Here is a 22,298-nt window from a genome sequence, read left to right as displayed (position 1 = left end):
ATCCTCCTGCCTCAGCCTCCTAAATTGTTGGGACTACAGGTGTGAGCCACTGTGCCTGGCCTACGGTATGTTTTTTAATACGTTTTAATATCTGGTAGGTTATCCACCCAGATTCTGGCCAGGGGTTGCATTAAATCAGTAAGTTAATTTGGAAACAACTGAAATATGTAAGATATTGATCCCCCACTGCTGGAACATGCTGAACATCTCTACCTGTACAATGGCTCTTTTGTGTCCCCGGTACAATTTCATGATGCGGATTGTACACACTTCCCATGAGTATCGTTCCTGGGTATTCCATTTTTGATTCTATCATGAGTGGAACTGCTCACCTGTCACATCTGCTGACCTTGCAGGCAGAGGACAACGCTGTGCACACTTCTCATCTGTAGGCACTGTCTCTGCAGCTTTCACAAACGGGGCACAGCTGGTTCCAAAGCCTTCGCTGAGCAGTCATCCCACAGGCACCCAGGGCTGTCACCACCAAGGGGTGCCAGCACTTTCCTGCGGGACACAGGACCTCCCCAGTCTGGCTGCAGCTTACTTTGAAACTCCTTTGTCCCTTCCAGCCCTCCAGCACCTGTCCAGTCTCATCAGACACGGCACACTTATACACACTGGACCCCTGTCCCAGCTGGAAAAGCCTCCCCATACTTCCCTGCCAGTGGAAACGGGTCTCACTCCTCTAGATTCACTCCGATGCTACCTCCACAATCCAAATTCATGAATCCCCACTGGAAGTCCATCTTGCACAGTAGCTTATTTTAATCTACTTTGTGATAAGAATCACTCACATGTCTGTGTCCCCTATCAAGTGTGAAAGCACACCCCGCCCTAAGTCATCCTGCCACAAATCCAGCGCTGTGCCCACAGCTGCAGCAAATGCATGTTGACAAACTGGATCAAAGAAACCTCAGGAGTGGAGAACCTGCTCCTCCCTGCTCACTCCCTGAGCCAAAAGGAAGAAGTACTCCAGGAAGACAGGAGGTTGAGGACAAAGGAACATTTATGCCTTTGCAGAGTGGATGGGGGTGCAGGCCAGCCCTGCTCAGCCTGCACTCCCAGAACCGTCCCAACGAGGTCCCAGAACCTTTCTGACACCAGAGGAGCCAATCCGCTGTCCCTTGGGAGAGGGAGCCTGTTCTTGGAAATCAAGTCTGCCTCACTATGGCCCAGACATGCTCAGGCAAAGGCTAAGTTCTCAGCCCCAGTCACAGAGCAGATTCGCCTGCAAAGCTTGTTCAGCACCAGAAGGTCCCACCCAGCCCTCCTGAGTCAGCTTGGCAGGGTGCAGGCAGGGCAGCCACAAGTGGTGCCGATACCGGGCCAATCTGCAGCCCAGGTGAGCGCACCTCCATCTCCCTGGCCTTCCTTGAATAGGATCCAGATGGGCAAAGGAGGAGGAAACCGACATTGGGCAGTGCCCAGAGGCAGGCCTTGGGCTCGGAAGGCTCTTGACATGTACTATGGTGTTCCCTCAGTGAACCTGGGTGAATGCTTGTCCCCATTTACAGATCAAGATACACAGTCAAAAATGTAAGTCTCATCCCCAGGTGACCAGGCTGGGCCTAGGACCAACCCCAATCCCCTACATTTGTCCATCCTTTAAGCTAAAACTCCAGTTCCCTTCCATCTCTCATGTCCATACCCTCCTTGTCCATACCCCACCTCAATCCACCACCATCTCATCCACGTATCCATCTCCATGTCCATCTCCCCGTACCCATCTCTCCTTGTCCCCATTACCCATCTCTCGGCAATCCCCACGTACCCATCTCATGATCCCACATTGCCATCTCCGGCAGTCCCCACGTGCCATCTCTCGGCAGTCCACGTATCCGTCTCTCGGCCAATCCATGTATCCATCCCTCGGCAATCCTCACTACACCCATCTCTCCGTAATTCCCACACATCCGTCTCGGTGATCTGGTGCCGTCTCTCAGTAGTCTGCGTCCGTCTCTCTGTAATCCCCACATATCCCGTCTCTCCTACGTTAATCCCCCATCAGATCTCTCTGTGATCTGGGTGCCAGATCTCTCTGTGATCCCCGCGTGTCAGATGTCTGTGATCCCCGCGTATCCGGGTCTCGATTGATCCCCAGGTAATCGGATCTCGTTGATCACGGGTGCCGGATCTGCGGTGATCCCCGCGTTAATCAGATCTCCATTGATCCACACATGTCAGATGTCTCCATAATCTCCATATCCAGATGTCTGCGGTGTGATCCCCACGTATCCGTCTCTCGGTGATCGGGTGCCCGTCTTGGCCCGATCCCCGCATATCCGTCTCGGTGATCCCCGCGTGTCTGTCATTGATCCCCGTGTCAGATCTCGGTGATCCCACGTATCCAGATCTCATTGATCCCCGCGTATCAGATATCTCGGTGATCTGCGTGTCGGATCTCATTGATCCCCGGGTGCCAGGTCTCGATTGATCCCCGCGTGCCCGTCTCTGTGATCCCCGCGTATCCAGATGTCGGTGATCCCCGCGTGTCCGGGTCTCGCCGTTGATCCCCACGTATCCGTCTCTCCATAATCCCCACATATCCGTCTCTCGGTAATCCCTAAGGCTGAGGCCCCTGAGCACTTGATCCTGAGACGTGCTGAGAAGCCAGGGCTGCTTGCCTCACAGAACGGGCTCTGTCTGAGGTGGGGTCTCTCTGCGTTCCTGCAGCTCCTCCTGCACCCGTGCAGCTACGCCCAGCCACCGGCCAGCCCCTCCTGCACTGAGTCATTCCCGCCTCTGTCACTCTGCCCCAGGTCGTGGAGACCCTGAGTCCCACTGCCACCCAGGGCCACATTATTACTTTCTCGGGCCCCATGCACGCTCACCCTCCTGTGCCCCTTGCTCCACTTAAAAAAACAATTACAAAAGCATATTTTCCGATTGTGTCAGTACAAAGGTGAATATATTAATATTACATATTAAAACATTTTCTTTGACCTAAAGTTTGTGTTTTTCTTCTTTTTTAATTTCTTTTCTTTTCTTTTTTTGAAGAAGGCATCACAGCTCAGTGTTTATCATCCGATTAAAGAAATTAAAATGGCTGGGAGCAGTGGCTCATGCCTGCAATCCCAGCACTTTGGGAGGCCGAGGTGGGTGGATCATGAGGTCAAGAGTTCGAGACCAGCCTGACCAACATGGTGAAACCCCGTCTCTACTAAAATACAAAATATGCCCATGCACAGGGCATAGTGGTGTGTGCCTGTAGTCTCAGCTACTCAGGAGGCTGAGGCAGGGGAATCGCTTGAACCCGGGATGCAGGGGTTTCAGCGAGCGGAGATCACACCACTGCACTCCAGCCTGGCACAGAGCAAGACTCCATCTCAAAAAAAAAAAAAGAAAAGAAAAAAAGAAATTAAAACACTTTCACAGGCCTCTCAAATTACAATGGGCCCTTGGCACTGTGCCACCTATGCCCAGTGGGCCAGCCTGGACCCATTATGAGCAGCGCAGGATGCCCAGAACACTCCCCAGGGAAGACCAGCTCAAGCACAAGCTGCCTATGACGCCATGCAGCTCCAATTAGCTTGACACCTAGCTCTCTCTCACAGGGAGTCTAGGCCAAGGTCCCCAGCAAGACTGGGCTGCGGAGGAAGCCACATGCCTGCAAGGATCCGAAAGCATCTTGTGAGGGGCCAGGAAGGAGACAGGGGTCTGGGGTGTCTCATGATCCCTGAGCAGACAAAACAACTTGTATATTTCTAATGCTGAAAACTTTACCAGGCTAGCTGATGCTTAGGGTTACTTTTAATGCCTGGAAACTAAAAAGAAATGAAATATAGAATTCGATAAAACTGAGTAGCAATTCACTATGAGAGTTGAGTTAGCTGAGCCTACTACACCTTTAAATTTGTAGGCCGGGTGCAATGGCTCACGCCTGTAATCCTAACACTTTGGGAGGCCGAGGTGGGCGGATTGCCTGAGCTCAAGAGTTCGAGACCAGCCTGGGCTACAGTGAAACCCCATCTCTACTAAAATACAAAAAATTAGCCAGGCATGGTGGTGTGCACCTGCGGTCCCAGCTACTTGGGAGGCTGAGGCTGGAGAATCACTTGAACTCCGGAGACAGAAGTTGCAGTGAGCCGAGATCGAGCCACTGCACTCCAGCCTGAGTGACAGAGAGAGACTCCATCTTAAAAAAAAAAAAAAATTGTGATCACATTTGGTTATCTCTTTTAGACTATATTCTGCTAATTCATATTATTTTTTAAAATTCATGAGGAAAATGGTACTTTGTCTCATAGCTGGAGTGAAAGCCTCACCAATTGCAGAAGCACTGTGGTCCCAGGGCACCCCCTAATGGAACCTACTCAAATTGCAAGCAAAGTACCCAAGAAGAAAAAGCAAATTGCGAAAGGATAGCCTGCCATACCCACTTCTTTGAGAGGCCACAAATATTAATTATCCAAACACAGATTTTTATGTCTTTATATATGAATCCCTGATGTACATGCATTATCTAGAAATGAAATCAACACTAGGTCACGTATTTATACAGGCTATTATTTCTCAATATGTGTCAGATGTTGATGTGATTAATTAAATATGACACCTAGTCAAGTCTCAAAATTCAGTGTCTGTCTTTCTGCTGATATGCATTTTCCCTACTGATGAATTGTGAAAACATAGTTACTGTCACATGAAACGTTTCTCAAATTGTTCAATATTACAAAGGGAACTTCATACTCAGAAAAACTGGGAACTCTGGCTTTAGGGCAGAGTTTCCAGCCTTTACAAAAGCAAACACCATGGCAGGCCATCTTGGATATTGATCCTTGGAGGGAATTTCATGGGAATTCCACTTTCGTTGACAGTGAAGAGCTTAAGCCACAAGTTTGTCCAAAAGCCATGTGTCCATCAGAAGAGCAAAGAACTGCCGTAGTATTAACATGCTATTACAACAGAAGTGTTTATTTAGGAATTGGGGAGAAACAAGAACAGACAATGTTTGGGAAGTCTCTGCTCCTCCAGTTAATGATGCTGGTACATGGCGAGCAGTTCACTCAGGTTCACCCTGGGAGCCATAAGACTCAGATGCAGCCACTCTGGTGCCACGTGACCACTGACCAAGTGCAAGTTAGGATCCTCCTGGCAGACCCTGGGCTAGAGCTGCCAGCTCGGGATCCCAGCCCACCGCGTCAGGGGCTTCAGTGACCACCTCCCTCTCTGCCCCACCTTGGTCTCCTGGGCTGGGGACAAGCAAGCCACTTTCACCTCAAAATAAAGACATCATTTCTGCTTTTAATTAGTGGGGTAATACGCAAGGCTATAATATATCCCTTAAGTACCTAACAGTGCTTGGAACACAGCTCGGGCTCAGCCAACCACGGAGCCATTCCCATCTCCCTCTGCTCAGCTTTTATTCTCACAGAAAGGAGCCAGTTATGTTTACTCCTTCAGAAGGCGAAGAAGGACTTAACAGCCAGGGCTAATTATGTGCTCATGCTGGGCCCAGCGAGGTATGCTCCACAAAACACACCTCCCCTAAGGGACCCCCCAGGGCACGGCACCCCCCCAGGCATGGCCCATCTCCTCCCTCCTACTCCTCCACCTCCCATGACCCAGGGGCCCTGTCCAGCACCTCCACCCAGCAGGTCTTATTCCATTTTAACCAAGAATGCCTTAACCCCCCAAAAAGGGGGTGCTGAATGAGGTCTCATTATAATAAAAATATTGTTTCCAACTTTCTTGGACATCAGTTACAATAGATCTGCCATTTCCACACAAATGCTCCCCTTTCCTTCCCCCTACAGCCCTAGGAGGCAGATGCCACAACCTCGCAGAGGGCAGAGGAGGAAAGTCAGCCCAAGGCTGCACCTGAGGCCACCTAAATAGCACGGGCCCCACCAGGGTGTGGTCCAGGACGACCCAGCTCTCAGCCTGTCCCTTTCCTTCCCCTTCTCTCCTGTGGCAGCTGCTGCCAGTAGGGGCTGGGGAGAGGCAGGAGGGAAGGAAAGGGGAAGGAGGAGGGAAAGAAGAGGCTCTTGGCTGGACTCCAGCCAGGGTCCAGTCCCAGGTGGGACTTCAAGGAAGAAGGAGCTGACCAGGGAATAAAGGGTCCCTCCCTCACCTAGGCTTAGCCCCAGGCCTTGGGCACACTTAGGGGAAGAACTTGCCCAAGAGTGTTCACTAGCATTAAGTGAAACCCTGGGTGGGTTACCAGGACACGTCCTGACACTGTTTCCAAGTTAATCGGCTCAAGACAGGTTAAAAACAAGGTGACAAGGAAAGGACCCTGGGTTCAAATCCCTGCATAACTCGTCTGTGCCTCAGTTTGCTCCTCTGTAAAGTGGGGATAAAAACAGTGAGAGAGGAAGCAATCATGGCAGCGCCTGTGTGTCAGCTGAATAGCCACAACAGTACTGAAACCCACAACTACAAAGCACGCGTGGGCAGAGGGTCAAGGGCATCGAGGTTCACCCAGAGGAACAAAGGCTGCATTCATGGGGAGCGTGCCTCCTGAGGGAAGCGGGATAAAGGTGGACTCACAGCTCTCGCTCAGCAGCTATGCAATCCTGCCAAACTGACTTCACTTTGCTAAGCCTGAGTCTTCCCACTTATAAAACACACAGGGGCCAGGCGCGGTGGCTCACGCCTGTAATCCCAGCACTTTGGGAGGCCGAGACGGGGGGATCACGAGGTCAGGAGATGGAGACCATCCTGGCTAACCCGGTGAAACCCCGTCTCTACTAAAAATACAAAAAAACTAGCCGGGCGTGGTGGCGGGCGCTTGTAGTCCCAGCTACTCAGGAGGCTGAGGCAGGAGAATGGCGTGAACCCGGGAGACGGAGCTTGCAGTGAGCTGAGATCCGGCCACTGCACTTCAGCCCGGGCAACGGAGCAAGACTCCGTCTCAAAAAAAAAAAAAAAAAAAAAAAACACAGGGTGACGGCGAGGATTAAATAAGACGGTAAAGGCGAAGCTACCCAAAAGGCAGAGCAATGCTTGACGGGTGGAAAACAGCATCAAATCTCTGAGCTGGAAAGGGCTTCCCTTCTAAACGCACACAAGTGCGTGCACACACATGGACACACACACACACACTTTATTAATTATTTTAAATCACAATACGGGGTGGGCAGGAGGGAGGGGTTATGCATTTGGCAACCTGGATTATCCAGTATTTATACGCTTCAAAAAATTGTATTTTTTTACAATTTTTAAGATCTCATTTAATATGGTTAGAAGAATTGAAAGAAAAACCGCTGTAGCTGGTAAAATAATTATTACAATTTACTTCACAATACACAATCAACGCTTACCCCTCAAAAGTTAAAGGAAACCAGCTGTTACATACAAATCAAATCCTATTTTTAATTCACAAAGAGAAGGTGCCATAGAAACCTAAGGTGACTCATCTGGTACATGTGAAATGAGTATTATTTTCTCTTTTTAAAAAAAAATATGGGTTCCCTGGACAGGCCTAATTCTTGGATGGGCTAGAAGCATGAGACACTGTACCCTCCCAGGATTAGAATGGGGAAGGCTGTCTCCCTCCACCTCAACTTAGAGGGGGCTGGGCGCCTTCTTTCTATCTCCGCCCACCATCCTTTTGGGAGCTTACAGGGCAGGGAGCACCAGGCCTCTTTAAACAGTCCATCTCTGCAGGGGTGACACCTACTGCTGGCTCCCAAGAGCATGCACCATGAGGCCAGTAGCTGCCCCCACAGTGTCCAACCCTCTGCAGGCCCCCAGCTGCACTTGGGGTTGCTAAAGACAATGTGTCTCCTGGAACCCTTCCTCAGCAATGTTCTCTCTGAACACTGAAAATACAATGAACCACTCAGAGGGGCGGCTTCGAACTCTACAGACACCTGAATTCACAGTAATTACGCACAAAGGCCTGTTTGAAGAGGCAAAGAGAAATGTTGTTCATAAACTGAAGGCGAATCAATTATGACTCATGAAAAAACATTGGCTATTAACTTAGCAGTGGGTTAATTCCTGCCTCCTTCCCACGCCTGCAGCGAAGGGTTGCTCGGCATTGACTCAACATGGCCAGGAACGGGGAAGAGAGCGCAAAGGTTCTCCAATGCCCAGATAGACTCACCAGACAGCCCCTTACAACCCACCCACCCTCTCAGCTAGGGCGGGTCCCCAGGGATTCTAAGTACTTGGTTTGTATGCAAGGTAAATCTGCAGGAACTATTTGCCTGCGGCTTCCCCTCATTTCTCCACCTGCTTTGAAAGTCAGGCTGGGAAGCGTCCAATCTGACTTCCAAGAGACAGCAGGGAGGGAGGCTTCAGGGCTCATGTCAAGAGGCGCCACTATGGACATATCTGGTTTCCCCTGTGGACGGAGGCGGAGGTCGCAGAGCCTCCTCCACTAACGCAGAGCAGCAGGTGGGACTCTCCCCGGGGCGGGTGGATGGTGGAAGGTGTGCGACCTGGAGCCACCAATGACTCCCTGGCCATGCTGGAGGCAGGAGTTACTGGCGGCCAGCTCTGCAGTGTCGCTCTGCGGTGGTTCCAGCACATGAAGCTGAGGCCCAAGCTTGCAACAATTCTGTGGGTCCTGAATTCCCTGCGCTAAATCCTCTTCTGCCTCAGCGAATGAGAGTGAATCCTGAGTAACACAGACGCTGCCAACCAAGATTCAGGAAATCTTGGTAAAGATTCATCTCTTGGGAAAAAAAAAACTTGGTGTGAAAAAATTATTTCAGGCAGGACATATCAAAGGAGGAGTCTGGTATATACACAGGAAATCTACTTAGGAGACAGTACGCAAAGGCACTGATCAGACAAACATGCAAAAAAATACAAAACCCATGATGCACAAAACATCACAATTTTAAATGACAAATGCACAAGCACGTATATCGTCATGTTACTAACTGGCAAATGGTTGAAAATGACTTAATTAAATGTCCATCCCAGACAGGGCTCGGAGACTAGAACCTATCCCTACAATGGAATTTCTTGCAGCCCTGAGAATGGATGCAAATGAAGAATATCTAATAATCTAGTACTGTGGAAAAGAGGCTCAACTTGTACCATTCATTTTGAAAAGGGAGCTCATGGCCAGGTGCGGTGGCTCATGCCTGTAATCCCAGCACTTTGAGAGGCCGAGGCAGGTGGAGCACTTGAGGTCAGGCATTCAAGACCAGCCTGGCCAACATGGTGGAACCCTGTCTCTGCTAAAAATACAAAAAAAAAAAAACAAAAAAAAAAAAAAAAAAAAAAACAAAAAAAAAACTAGCCAGGTATGGTGGTGCATGCCTGTAATCCCAACTACTCGAGAGGCAGAAGAATCTCTTGAACCTGGGAGGCGGAGGTTGCAGTGATCACAAATTGCGCCACTGCATTCTAGCCTGGGCGACAAAGAGAGACTCCTTCTCCAAAAAAAAAAAAAAAGACAGCTCACAAAACAATACAGACATTACCTCTTTGGGGTAAATATGTACTCTAGTGCATATACGTATGTATGTATAGTCAGTCTAGCATAGACAGAAGTTCGGAAGGCTATGCCCCAAATGTTGTAAGAGATCTGCTCCTGTTCCACTCCCAGGCTTGACGATAGAGACCGTTACTGCAGCACCCGGCCTCAAGCCACGTAACACAGTGGCCGAAGAGCAGCCTGACTGAGGTGAGGGAAATCTCAAGTCTATTCAGAGCCCCAGACAGCTGACTGGCCTTCTCCGTGCTACCTGCTGGGCCCTCCCTGCTGGCTGGCCTGGCCACGTCCGGTCTACGGGGCTTCCTCCCCTACCGAGAGGCCAGATACTCAAGCGTCTGATGCAGGCCCACAAAATTCATTCAGTCATTTCTGCTTTAGAGTGTGGTACCACATAAGACCTGCACACCACCACACCTCCACTCAAAGACCTGTCTTAGCTCACAAAGGCTGTGAAAAGAACAAGACAACACCGGCCAAGCCTCACCAAGCGAGTGACTCAAACCTTCAAAATGCTTGTGTTTGTCTATAAAAGTGCCATTTTCAACCAGAGAGCATACTGGAAGCATTAACACACACAGGAGAATTTCAGAATGTGATTTCCAACGGCGCATGTAGCTGACACCCAGCAATCGACCAAAACTACATGGAACTCAGTTCCTGTAGAAATGATCACAGCTCAGAGACCGAATCACCCAGCCCCACGGAGAGGTGTGGCCGTGTGACTCAGACCTCAAGGGAGTGGGTCTGACCCCTGAAAACACATCATTTCTTCTCCCTCCTCACCTCCACTGGACAAGCTAGTGCTGCAGAATCAAAGTCACAAATCTTTCATGCAGAAAAGATCCACAAAACAGTTCTTGGTACTCCTCCCTGGGGAAGAAAGGTCAATAATTAAAGTACTAAAGCAAGATCATAGAAACTCCGGAGCCAGGAGAGGGGTGTTAAACCCAGGTTAGGAAGGAGGTGAAGAGTGGAGATGGGGCTTCAGGGCACTTGCGGCATTTCCCATGCCACCTGCACAGAAGGGACAGAACCCGAGAGCCACGGTCTGGGTCGACGTCCATGGACCCGGTGTGGCCCCTCTGCCCACTGCACCTGCTCCCTTACCTGTCTGGTGCAGACCTTGTGTGTAGTCGCGGAGGTGTCAAGAGCTGGAGCTCAGAGAACAGCCCGGTGTGCTCCAGACTCCAAGCAGCATCTACAGTGGGATGGGTGAGCCGCCTCCCCGGTCATGTCTCTGTCCCGAGGAGCCAAAGGAAGAAACCCTCCCTGAGCACAAAGTTCAGTGTCTGTGGACCTGAAGTGAGTGTAAGCAAAGCTTCACGAACCTCTACAGACCCCCGCCTGGTCCCAGAATGCCCCAGGCACGGCAGGCTCCCCCATCTGGACGGGATGATGGCTTCACAAAAATATGCCCAATCTCCAAACCCATTCCCAGGGATGAGTTTAGTGTCTTCTGTAAGGGGCATTTGTTAAATTGTTTGGGAACATTCAGTTCTGAAGCAAAAAACAACAAATGCAACGGGCGAATCTCACAGGATATGTCACGTAGAGATAAATAGTAAGTAGAGCAGGTGTGTATCAAACAGAGGAGGAGATGCGAGCTCTAAGACACCTAGTATTCATGAAGTGCCAGATGGACCCAAGGCAGCTGGGCAGCAAAGACTCACTATACATTCGACATGGAAAAGGTGTTCAACACCACGACACATTCATATGCACGGGACCAATTACCCAGAGGAACCTGATATTCCCTCAAAATTCGCTTCCCCACTGGTGATCCAATTCTGGTCCTCTGAATCCAAGGCTGTTCAACACACTCACTAGTGAGCCCAGACATGGCAAGGCAGAACCATCCCTCTGTCTCTCCAACAGGACAGGGGCGTATGTCTTGGCCCAGGGCAGCTCCCATCTGTGGTCCCCATGCAAGGGGCCTGAAGTCGTCCTTCTCCCCACACTTGGGTGTCTGGTGGTCGTTCCATCCTTCCTGTCCATCCACTGTCCTGTGTCCACCATCCGTCCACCCTGTCCATTGTCCCTTCCACCCTGTTGTCCATCCGTCCACTGTCCCTGTCCATCCCCGTCCCCTGTCCTGTGTCCATCCCCCGTCCACATCCTGTCCATCCATCCACGTCCACCCTCTGTCCTGTGTCCCCGTCCCCACCCTCTGTCCTGTGTCCCCTACTGCATCCCTGTCCCACCCTCTGTCCTGTGTCCCTACCCCATCCCTGTCCCCACCCTCTGTCCTGTGCCCCTACCCCATCCCTGTCCCCACCCTCTGTCCTGTGTCCCTGCCCCATCCCCGTCCCCACCCTCTGTCCTGTGTCCCTACCCCATCCCTGTCCCCACCTTCTGTCCTGTGTCCCCTACTGCATCTCTGTCCCCACCCTATCCTACCTATATCACCTACCCCATCGCTATCTCACCCCTGTCCCCTCACTTCTCCCTGTGTGTTCTAAATTGCATCAAGGTTGCTCCCCACATGACAGCTTCCACCGGCAGCTGTGCTCAGGAGCACTGTGTATGGCAGTTATGCTCATTTTCCTTAAATGCCATCAGACCTCAGATGTAGAAGGACCCTTTATTGCTTTAGGGAGCGTTACTAGTGGGGGTCCTAATTGGTAATTATAACAAATGCCCTTTCACCTTCTTACAAGAAAGACAATAAGAGAGTAATACCTACAAATAATTTATGGAGCATTTTCTATGTTTGTCACACAGCACTCCATGTAACGCTCTTGTGTGTGTGTGCATATGTGTGTGTGTGTGTGTGTGTGTGTGTCTGCCACCTCCCACCCCATCTAAGGGGTGACTGAGGTTGCAGGACTTCTAAGTGGCACAGCAGAAACCAGAGCCTGGGCTGGGTATGGTGGCTCACGCCTGTAATCCCAGCACCTCGGGAGGCCATGGTGGGTGGATCACTTGGAGTTGGAGACCAGCCTGGCTAACATGGAGAAACCTTGTCTTTACTAAAAACACAAAAATTAGCCAGGCGTGGTGACAGGCACCTGTAATCCCAGCTACTTAGGAGGCTGAGGCAAGACAATCCCTTGAACCCAGGAGGCAGAGGTTGCAGTGAGCAGAGATCATGCCACTGCACTCTAGCCTGGGCGACAGAGCAAGACTCCGTCTCAAAAAAAAAAAAGACACCAGAGCCTGACTCTCCTGACCTTGACTGGACCAACTGCTTTAAAAAGAAGGCAACCTCCCTGCCATTTTCCCCTCCCGCATATGGGGCAGCGTTTCCGACAGCAGTTTCTTGGGAACTGCACACCCCGCAGCTGGTAGTTCTGGTGCTTCCCACAGACATGAGAATTTAAGGGTAGATACCAAGGACAGACTAGTGTATGGACCTCAGAGGTTAAGGCAAATATTTCTGGAAGTTATTCAACTACACACATAGTTAAAAACCAGCCCCACACACCACAGCCAGGAGGAGGCCTGAGCAAATAAATACCTTTTAGAAACGATCTTCCATAATTTCCTTCCATAGATACCCAGATCATAAGAAAAATGTCTAAGAATCCTTCCTACCAGCAGTCTCCTCTGGAATGGTATCTGAGCCTGTGAAAAGCCGAGGGCTGACGCTGCTAAGGGAGTGCTCTGTTACATCACACGCCTGTCTTACCGTTTCTCATCATTTCACTGCTAAATTCACTGGGCACCGCCAGCAACAGCGTCTCTTGTTCATTATCCACTTGGCTCAGGATTATGGGTTAGACTCCCTTAAATGCAATACAAATATCTTCAAGGTAATCTGTCAAAACTCCCCTTCCAAATCCTTTGTGAACTGAGTGTGAACTAAACCCAGGGCTCGGGCTTGACAAGGGCTCATCTTATTCGCCAGAAGAAGCAATTACAACTCAGACCTTTCCGGCTTGTAGTGAGTGCCAAGCCCACGGGGGGTTGCTCGGATGACGAGGCGGCAACAGCATAAATAGGAACGGTGGTTTGGAAAACGCCGATCCCCATGAGAGTGGGCCGGCCTGTGCACCCAGAAAGCCATTCGGTCCCCGCAACGCCACCGCCAGCTACTCCTTCGTCGCCTTCTCCCAGCCCTGACTGAAGTCTCCAGCAGCCCTGATGGCTCTCCCAGTCTTTTTCAGGTAATAAAAAGGCCTAGCACACTTAACCTAGGGCAGTGATGAATACAGAAATATTTTAAACTTCCTTTTATGTATCAAGGGCAAAGCCTGGAAGCTGGAGCCTAGAGCTCTCCCCAAAGCCATGATGTGCAGAGGACAGAAGACAGAACCTAAGAAACAGCCCCGACCCATGGGTAGAAAAATGCCCTCTGGGCCTGGGACAGGAACCCAGGCACTGAGCACCTACCGCTGTGCACCCCCCTGGAGGGGCAGGGGTGGGGCTGCGGGGACTCTGGGAAGGCCGAGCTCAGAACAGTAGAACTGGAGGCCTAACACAGTTCAGCACAACCTGGGCGGGCTCCCAGGTGCCCAATAGGGGCCCAGAAGAGAACTCAGAGTGTGGGGACCTCTGGGCCAATGCAAGAGCCAGGTCCCCGCTGTGGCCCACCCTGGGAACACCAGCTGCACAATGATGGAAACATGAGCAGGAGGCTCCATGTGGAGGGGAAGGGGACGCACTGGGGCACCGCAAGAGGACCAGATGACCAGCCAGGGCCGCTCCTCTCCAGCTCTGATGGGACTACAACCCTCTCCTGGTGCCCAGGGGTGACTTGTAGCAAAAAGGAGTCCCCGAGGAGTAACCTGGAGAGACTGAGAGACTGACTCTCCAGGGACAAAGCTACCTCTAAGCTAAATAGCGACTGAAGTAATACCATTGATTGGGCTCCGGAAAAGCGGAACCATGCACTGGGAACTGAGTATACCAAAAAGGGAACGAAGGGACTTCACTGGGGACAGCAAAATCAAGCTCACTTACACAAAATTTTGCACCCTTCCACAATAAACCCGGGGCAGGTTTCCACCCAGAGTCTGCCTGCAACACAAGCAGTATTTATGTGCACAACAAGCGACTGCATGACAAGGCACGAGGCCAGCCTGCAGGGGAAGAGCTAGTGGCTGCAAGGTAGCTAAGTCAAGGTGGCTAAGTGGGTATACAGGCCCACCAGCACATCGCAGAAAACCCGCCCTCCTGCAGGCCGGGTACCTTTACATCTATTCTCTCATTTAACCGACAGCATCCCTGAGGGCTGGCCAGCTGAGTCCATTTCAGCTGCTATAACAAAATACCATAAACCGAGCAGCTCATAGACAACATTTATTCCTCACAGTTCTGGAGGCTGGAAGTCCAAGATTAAGGCACTGGCAGGTTGGGTGTCTGGTGGGGGCCTGTTCCTCACAGAAGGCGCCTCCTCGCCGTGTCCTCACGTGGTAGAAGGGACAAGCAAGCTCCTTGCGCTTCTTTTATAAGGGCACCAAGCTCATTCATGACCTATCACTTCCCAAAGGCCTCATCTCTTAATACCATCACCTTGAGGATTAGGAATCAACGTATGAATTTTTGGGGGGACACAAACATTCAAACCATAGCACTATCACTGCTCTCATTTCCCTGAAGAGCGCAATGAGACTGGTCAAGATTCTTTTTTGTTTTTTTGTTTTGGTTATGGTTTTTTTTTTTTTGAGACTGAGTCTCACTCTGCTACTCAGGCTGGAGTGCAGTGGTGTGATCTCAGCTCACTGCAACCTCTACCTCCCTGGTTCAAGCAATTCCCCTGCCTCAGCCTCCCGAGCAGCTGGGATTACAGGTGCACGCCACCACATCCTGCTAAATTTTTTGTATTTTTAGTAGAGACGGGGCTTCACCACATTAGCCAGATTGGTCAGGAACTCCTGACCTCAGGCAATCCACCTGGCTTGGCCTCCCAAAGTGCTGGGATTACAGGTGTGAGCCATCGCGCCCAGCCAAGATTCACCTTAACTAGCCCAAGAGGGCCAAGCAGAGCAGTGATCCCAGTAGGACAGCCACCTGTTAGTGAGCCTCATATGCCTGATCCTCTGCAGTAGCTGAGCTGCGCAGCATCCACGGATGGTACACTTGATTTTCTAAGTGAGGAAATAGATGCTTAGAGATTAAGAACTTGACTCTCAGAGCAGGTCCAGAATTAGGGTGAGGCAAGGGAAGTACTCACCACAGGCACAAAATTTAAGGGGATACCAAAAATGCAGTCAGGTAAATGCCTTATTACAACATTTTAAAACATCAAATACAGAAATCCACAAATGTACAAAATCTCACACTTTTAAAAAAAGGCAGGATCAGTGATCCTGATTTTTCCTCTTGCCTCACGCTCCAAGATGGCACAGCACGGGAGGAGAGCCCAGAAACCAGCCCAGCTCAACCTTCTCCCCCAGCTCCAAAGCAGGGACGCCTGATGTCATCACACGACACTGTCTCTAGATATCTTTCTCCTCACAATTTTGTAACCTCAATAGGTTCTTAGGATGACCACAGTGCTCCATCATTCCAGGCGTGCGTCCGTGGGACCGAGCTCCAGGGAAAATACCAGGGGTCTACACAGATTCTAGTCTATGGTATATGCAAATGAAGGAAGGCTGCAGGCTCAAATAACCGAGTAGGATACTTTAAGACCAGTATGGGAAGGTGTGAGCTGGCTCTAAAAGGGTAACACAGCTGCCTGTCTTCCACTTGGATTTCCTGGCTCAAAACTGTCAGCAGGACCTAATGCCTGCAAGAGGCTTGCACCTACACGGAGTCACATTCACACAGTGGCACTGCTTCTGACTTGCATTTAAAAGCAAGTGACTATTATGCTCTGATCACATGTGAACTTCATACCAAAGCTTTGTTCTGTTCAACAAATATTTGTTGATTAAAAATGTGAACACTTCCTAGATCAACTCCAGAATCCCTCCCGGGTGGCGTGTAATCAAAGCCTAAAACCTGTTAAATAAACCATCACCTAAAGCACAAGGCAGTTCGTGAATGTGTGCACTCCTTTCCCCTGCAAGGGCGTGTGGAGACAGTGGGCATAAAGACCTTGCATGCTAACAATTTCAACCGAGCAGGACCTTCTCTCCCTCCTCTTTCATTTTCCTGGCGCGTAAACTGCTGGTTTTGCCTCATAATGGAAAGTTGAGTCCAGCAAAGTGAGCAAAGGGAAACTTTGGGCACTCGCACCAGAGCGTCCGGCTCCCCCTCGGCCCCAGGAGCTGCCCAGGGCTTCGGTGGCGGGGGTGGCGCCTCTCCCGGTCCGAGGGGGCCCCTGGCCTCACGGTCTCTGCCCTCGACCCCCTAGCCCCAGCCCGCGCCACCCCCGCCCGGTGCCTCCGCGCCCACCCCGTCTTCGACCCACGCCTGCCTTGGGCCACGCGATTTCAAACCCCTTGAGGTACCTGGCACGGGAGCTTGGCCCGGGCTCGGCGAGACGCGCAGAGAAGGGCACCTTTCGCGGGGTGCGGCGAGCCGGGGCTGCTCCCGCCGCGGTGCGCGTCTGGCCCCCGCCCGAAGCTGCGCCGACGCAGCAGGTGGCCGCGCGGCCTCCAGACAGCCCGGGTCTGCGGCCGGAGAGCGGGACACGGGCGCTGACACTACCCTCCCGCGGCCGGCCCGGCCCTGCGCCCGGCGCGCTCCCAGCTTCCAGCTCCCAGCTGCGGGCGCGCCGGCTCCGCTCGGCTCCGCTCGGCTCGGCGGGGGCGGACGCCGCTCAGCTCCCCTCGCCGGCCGCCGCGCGCACCTCCCCCGCGGCGCGCCGCTCCCAACGCCGCCTCCGCAGCCGGCCGGGCGGAGCGGGGCCGAGACCTCGGGGCTGGGGGTGCGGGCGCCGGCCTGGGCCTTGGCCGCCCCGCGGGAGGCGGGAGGCGGGAGGGCGATCGGGGTGCGGGCCCGGCTGCCCAGCGCTCCCTCCCGAGCCCGCGCCGCTCCCGACCCGCCTCGGCTTGTCCGCGCAGCGGCGCTGTCGGGGCTCCGGGAGGGCCGGGGCGCACCGGAGACCCTGAGCGGGCGTCAAGTCAGTCCGGGACAGGCCCAGGGCACCGGCGCGCGCCGGGGAGAGGGACCCGGGACTCCAGGTCACCTCCGGATGCGCCCTCGGAGTCGGTGGCCTGCGGCAGGCGTGGGCGCCGGGGGAAGGAAGTGTGCGTTTGAATAAAAGTAAAAGTTTGTTATTGTTGTTGTTTTATAACCGTGTGGGGCCCGAGCGTCTCCAGGCTAATTAGGGAAGCTGCCGCCCAGTCTGGAGGTGATTCATGGGTGTGACACTGGCGAGTGTGGGAAGAAAAACAGCTGATGCCGTCTCAGCTGCGCTCGCCTTTCTTTATTTTCTTTCTTCTTTTTTAAAAATGCTTTTTCTTGTCAAGACAGGGCTGGTCCATTTAGGGAGACCGCGCACGAGGGAGGCGCCTTGGGTGGTCACCCAGCGAATCTCCTCCGGAGCCCGAGCCGCGGCGTGGGTCTGCGGATGGTTCAGCCCGGCGGCCCCTTCCCCGGCGGTGCCCGCCCCGGGCCAGGCAGGCGAGAGGCGCGGGAGCTGCGTCCCAGCGGGGAGCCCAGGCCGCTACCAGTCCGCAGGGGACGCCTTCAGCCCGGGCTGGAAGAGATGATGCTAACGTCAGACGGGGACTCTTGGGTGTCACCCGACGCCAGAATGAGCGGCCAGGTCCGCGCTGTTTGGAGGGGGTCACGCGGGAACCGCGCTCCTCCGCGGGACGCTGGGTCCGAGGTGAGCGCCGCGCACACTGCAGGCCTGGAAAAGCCGCGCTGCTGCGCTGTCGGAGGCAGAGCCGGCCTGGACCCCGGAAGGAGCTCTCTCCACCTGTGGCTTTCAACGGGCTCAAAATCCCAGATAGAAGAATCGAGGGAAACGAGGCCCAAGACAGATTCCCACTTACTTGGGCATAATCAAACGAAGTTTCCTTTTTGAATTTTTAATGTTAGCCCTTGGGCACAAGCTAGTCACTTAAAAGCCTCTTTTGATGGTTAAGTGCTTTAAGTTCCCTGTATGAAAAGAACAAAAATAGTGATTCAGCCTTCTAGCCCCCCAAATTAATAACCTGCATTCACAATGAACGGGTGACTCATGACAATCGGAGACAACGAGTTTGTTGGGTGCCTGTGTGTTTGCTTTTTTCAAAATCTTCAAACTAAACTGAGCAACTACCAAAAAAAAAGGCTATACTCTCCTCTCCTCTCCCACCTTGAGCCTCTGCTCCTCGCTCTTCAAAATCACATTAGTTTTTGTTGCCGTAACTACTAAATATTTATGGACTCCATAAACTGCCTTTCTACCGAAGAATTTCGTTTCCAGAATATCTTAAACCTCTGGCTTTATTTGTGTTCTGTGGGTGGCTTTTGAAGTGCCTGGAGGTTTTCAGAAGACAAAAACTAAACTTCCTGGTGATTAGTTAAGGCCGAGAACATGGTGTCAACACTCAAAATAGAAACTGGCGGGGAATTTTGTGAATAGGTTGGGAAAATGGACAATTATCTGGAGCCTGGTAGAGCAAGCACCTTCACCATCATGCTTTACAAATGTGGGAAGGAAGAGTGCGCCTCCCCTACCCCTAGCACTTTCACCTCTGGTTCCCAGGGCCCTGCCAAGTGGCTGGCAGTCAAGGAGGCTTTTCCCCTCCTGAATGCCTTTTGGATCAAGCCTTGAAGCCAGGTTGAGAAATGACTAAAATGTTCAAGTAAGAAGATTTGTCAAAGTTGCAAAAGAAACAGGGACCCCAGAGAGCTTTTCTCGCAGCCTGCATGGACAACCGGAAAGCCGAGAGCATGGGGTTGGTTGTTTTTGAGGCTCCAGAACATCTCTCAGCTGCCCTTGAACACATCCCTTTCAGAGAAGGAGAACCTCATTGACAAGCCAAAAGAAAGAAGACCATGCTACTTCTAAATATATTGCACCTCACTGGGAACACGCTTTTATCAAATACTAGGCACTGATCTAAGCCATTTACAAACAGTCCCTCATTTAAATCATCCACCTGCCAGCAGACCCTCTGAGCTAAGACCTGCCATTACCCTGGTTTTGCAACCAAGATGCTGCTATTATCTCCATGTGGTAGATAAGGAGACTTAGTGTGAGAAGGGCAAGCACCTGTGCCCAAGGGCATGCAGATAGTAAGTGGCAGAGCCAGGGTTTGAACCCCTAATCTGCAGTTAAGGCTGGGCAAGGCTGCCTTTCTGAAAATGATGTCTACCTCTGCATACTGAAATATTTTTCAGTTTAGAAAAGAAAGGAATATCAGCCCTTCCCACACTCAGGGAAGGGCATACTCTGGGATCTCAGAAAGCAAGAGTATTTACACTTTTGATATTTACCCTTAAAAGTATTTACATTTGCTTCTTCACTCAGTTATTCCCAGCACCATCATCATCATTGCTAATCATCAGTCCTGAGTCTTCACTTAGTCAAACCAGATGCTGGTGATTAACGGGGTGAAGACGGTGAAGTCAAAGGCAATATGCTTTCTAACCCAGGTGGTAGCAGGGACACTCCTTCAGGACAGTATTCATCCCAGGTTCTGCTTTTGGGTCTTGAGACACTCAATCTGCTTGTCTTCATCTGGATTCAGAAAATACAGCCCCATAGGCACAGACATCCATCCCTACTGGGGAGAGGATTGGAGTCAAGGGCCAACTAGGAACCAATTAGGAAGAAACGATGTCTCAACAGGTCCATTGCCCAGGTGAGCCTTGGTGGCAGAGGTCGAATTGAGCCGCCTCACTGCCAGAGGCCACAGGGACCCTACTCCTGAGGGGCTCTCTGCAGGCTGGCTGTCCAGCAATACCCAGATCCCAGCCACCATCCCTCTCATCCTCCTCCAGCAATAGGGATTGGACCCTGTCCTTTCCCTCTTTCAAAACCCTTCCCTGGCTTCTCTGCAGTGAGGTTGAAAGCCAGACTTCTTAAGAGGACCACAGCTCTTGGGCCTCCTTTCAGTACCACCCTCTGCTCCCTCCACTCCAGCCACACTGGCCTTCTTCCAGTTCTGTGAACACCCTGAGCTTCTTCCTGCCCTGGGGGCTTAGCCCAAGCTGCCCCCACCCTTCACCTGGCTGACTCCCACTAATTTTTCAGGTTTTAGCTGCAATGACATTTCCTTTGGTCTTTTTTCCTGACCTGTATTTCCCTCCTGCTCCTCTTCTTTAGAGAACATATTACACTTTGGAGTGGTTTATTTTTTTATTCCATACTGGAATCCCCCACCAGCGCACAACCTCCAGGAGGGCAGGGTCTGTACCTGTGTCCAGCACCTAGCACGCTGCTGGTTTACAGCAGCTGCTGGATCAGTATTTATTAATCAATGAACTTGCACCATGACCTATCATGACCCTGACACTGCTGTACCTCAGATGCATGAGACTGCACCCACTCTCTCTTCCCAATTCTTTTCCACCCTAGTCTTGCTCCCATTGTTTCCTAAACTTCTGCTCCTCCCACATCCAAGGACCTTCTGCTCCAACTGCTCATTTCTCACGAGTCATCTCTCTTCAGCCTCCACCCTGCCTAACCCTGAGCCTCATGGTCATCCCCCGACTGCTCTCTTACCAGCACCCCCAGTGCCCTCATACCCTGGTCTCCCGCCACCACACCTTCCTGGTTGAAACCCCAACCGTACACCAGCCTCCTCTCTTCCTACACAAGCCCTTTGTGCTGCCAAGGAAATTCACAGAACCATGCAGACCCAAACCACAAAAATACAGTCTCCACCCACACTTGGGCCTTACTACCTTGAGCCCATTAATGCCTAGTGTTCCATTATTGGAATGCTAAGCTTGTGGGAGTTATTTACGTCCTACTGCTCAAGGTCATGGCCAAGGTCTGATTTTTCACACACAAAAATTGCAACCTCCAGCATAAACGGGTTAAACATTCTCTGAAAAACAAACAGGATGGTACATGAAATAAGAAAGAAGGAAAGATCACCAATAATTCCAACCGCAGAGGTAATCACTGTTGGCATTTTATTGTTTTTCTTCCAGTTTTTCTTTTTCCAAAAAAGGGGTTTAAGCTGGCCTGCAAACTCAAATGGCTTTTACATAGTTGAGATTAAGGCAAATACACAAGATTGTATCCTGATTTTTTCAGCTACATTCTAACACAAGTATCTTCCCTTGTGATAATGTGGTTTTTATAAATATAAGTTTTTAATAACTGATATTCCATTATGTGATACATCATGATTTATTATTTTAAACCATTTCTCTATTGTCTTATTTTCAACTTGGGAGTATTCTACAAAATTCTTTGACAAGATCTGTATGTGGCCAGACTCAGTGGCTCACACCTGTAATCCCAGCACTTTGGGAGGCTGAGGCAGGCAGATCACCTGAGGTCAGGAGCTTGAGACCAGCCTAACCAACATAGTGAAACCCTGTCTCTACTAAAAATACAAAAATTAGCTGGGCGTAGTGGCAGGCGCCTGTAGTCTCAGCTACTTGGGAGGCTGAGGCGGGAGAATCGCCTGAACCCTGGAGGTGGAGGTTGCAGTGAGCCAAGATCACGCCACTGCACTCCAGCCTGGGTGACAGAGTGAGACTCCGTATCAAAAAAAAAAAAAAAAAAAAAAAAAAAAAGGTGTCTGTACGCATAATGTTTCTGCATTTATTTTGCCTATATTTAATTTATTTCCTTAGGAGACGTTCAGAGAGGAATCCCTGAGCTGATGACTATGAACGAGCTGAAGGCTCTGAGTCTCAGGGTGGGAAGGCGACTAAGGTTCTAAGGCCTGAAATACGCCACATTATTTCCTTTGTTCCTGCACAGCTCACTTTGCCATTGCCCACAGTAAAGGTAGCCCTAACTGCTCTCACACACTGTGTGTTCCCGGTCTGCACCATGTTCTGCGCCGAACAGACGGTTTTGCATTCTTCTTTGGAGAACATTAATGACGGGTATGAACTCTCTCAATGCCCCATATCCACCCCCAGACCAATAACATTGATCTTT

This window comes from Papio anubis, chromosome 14 (assembly GCF_008728515.1).
Source record: "Papio anubis isolate 15944 chromosome 14, Panubis1.0, whole genome shotgun sequence".
NCBI classification, from domain to species: Eukaryota; Metazoa; Chordata; class Mammalia; order Primates; family Cercopithecidae; genus Papio; species Papio anubis.
This window is presented reverse-complemented; position numbering follows the sequence as displayed.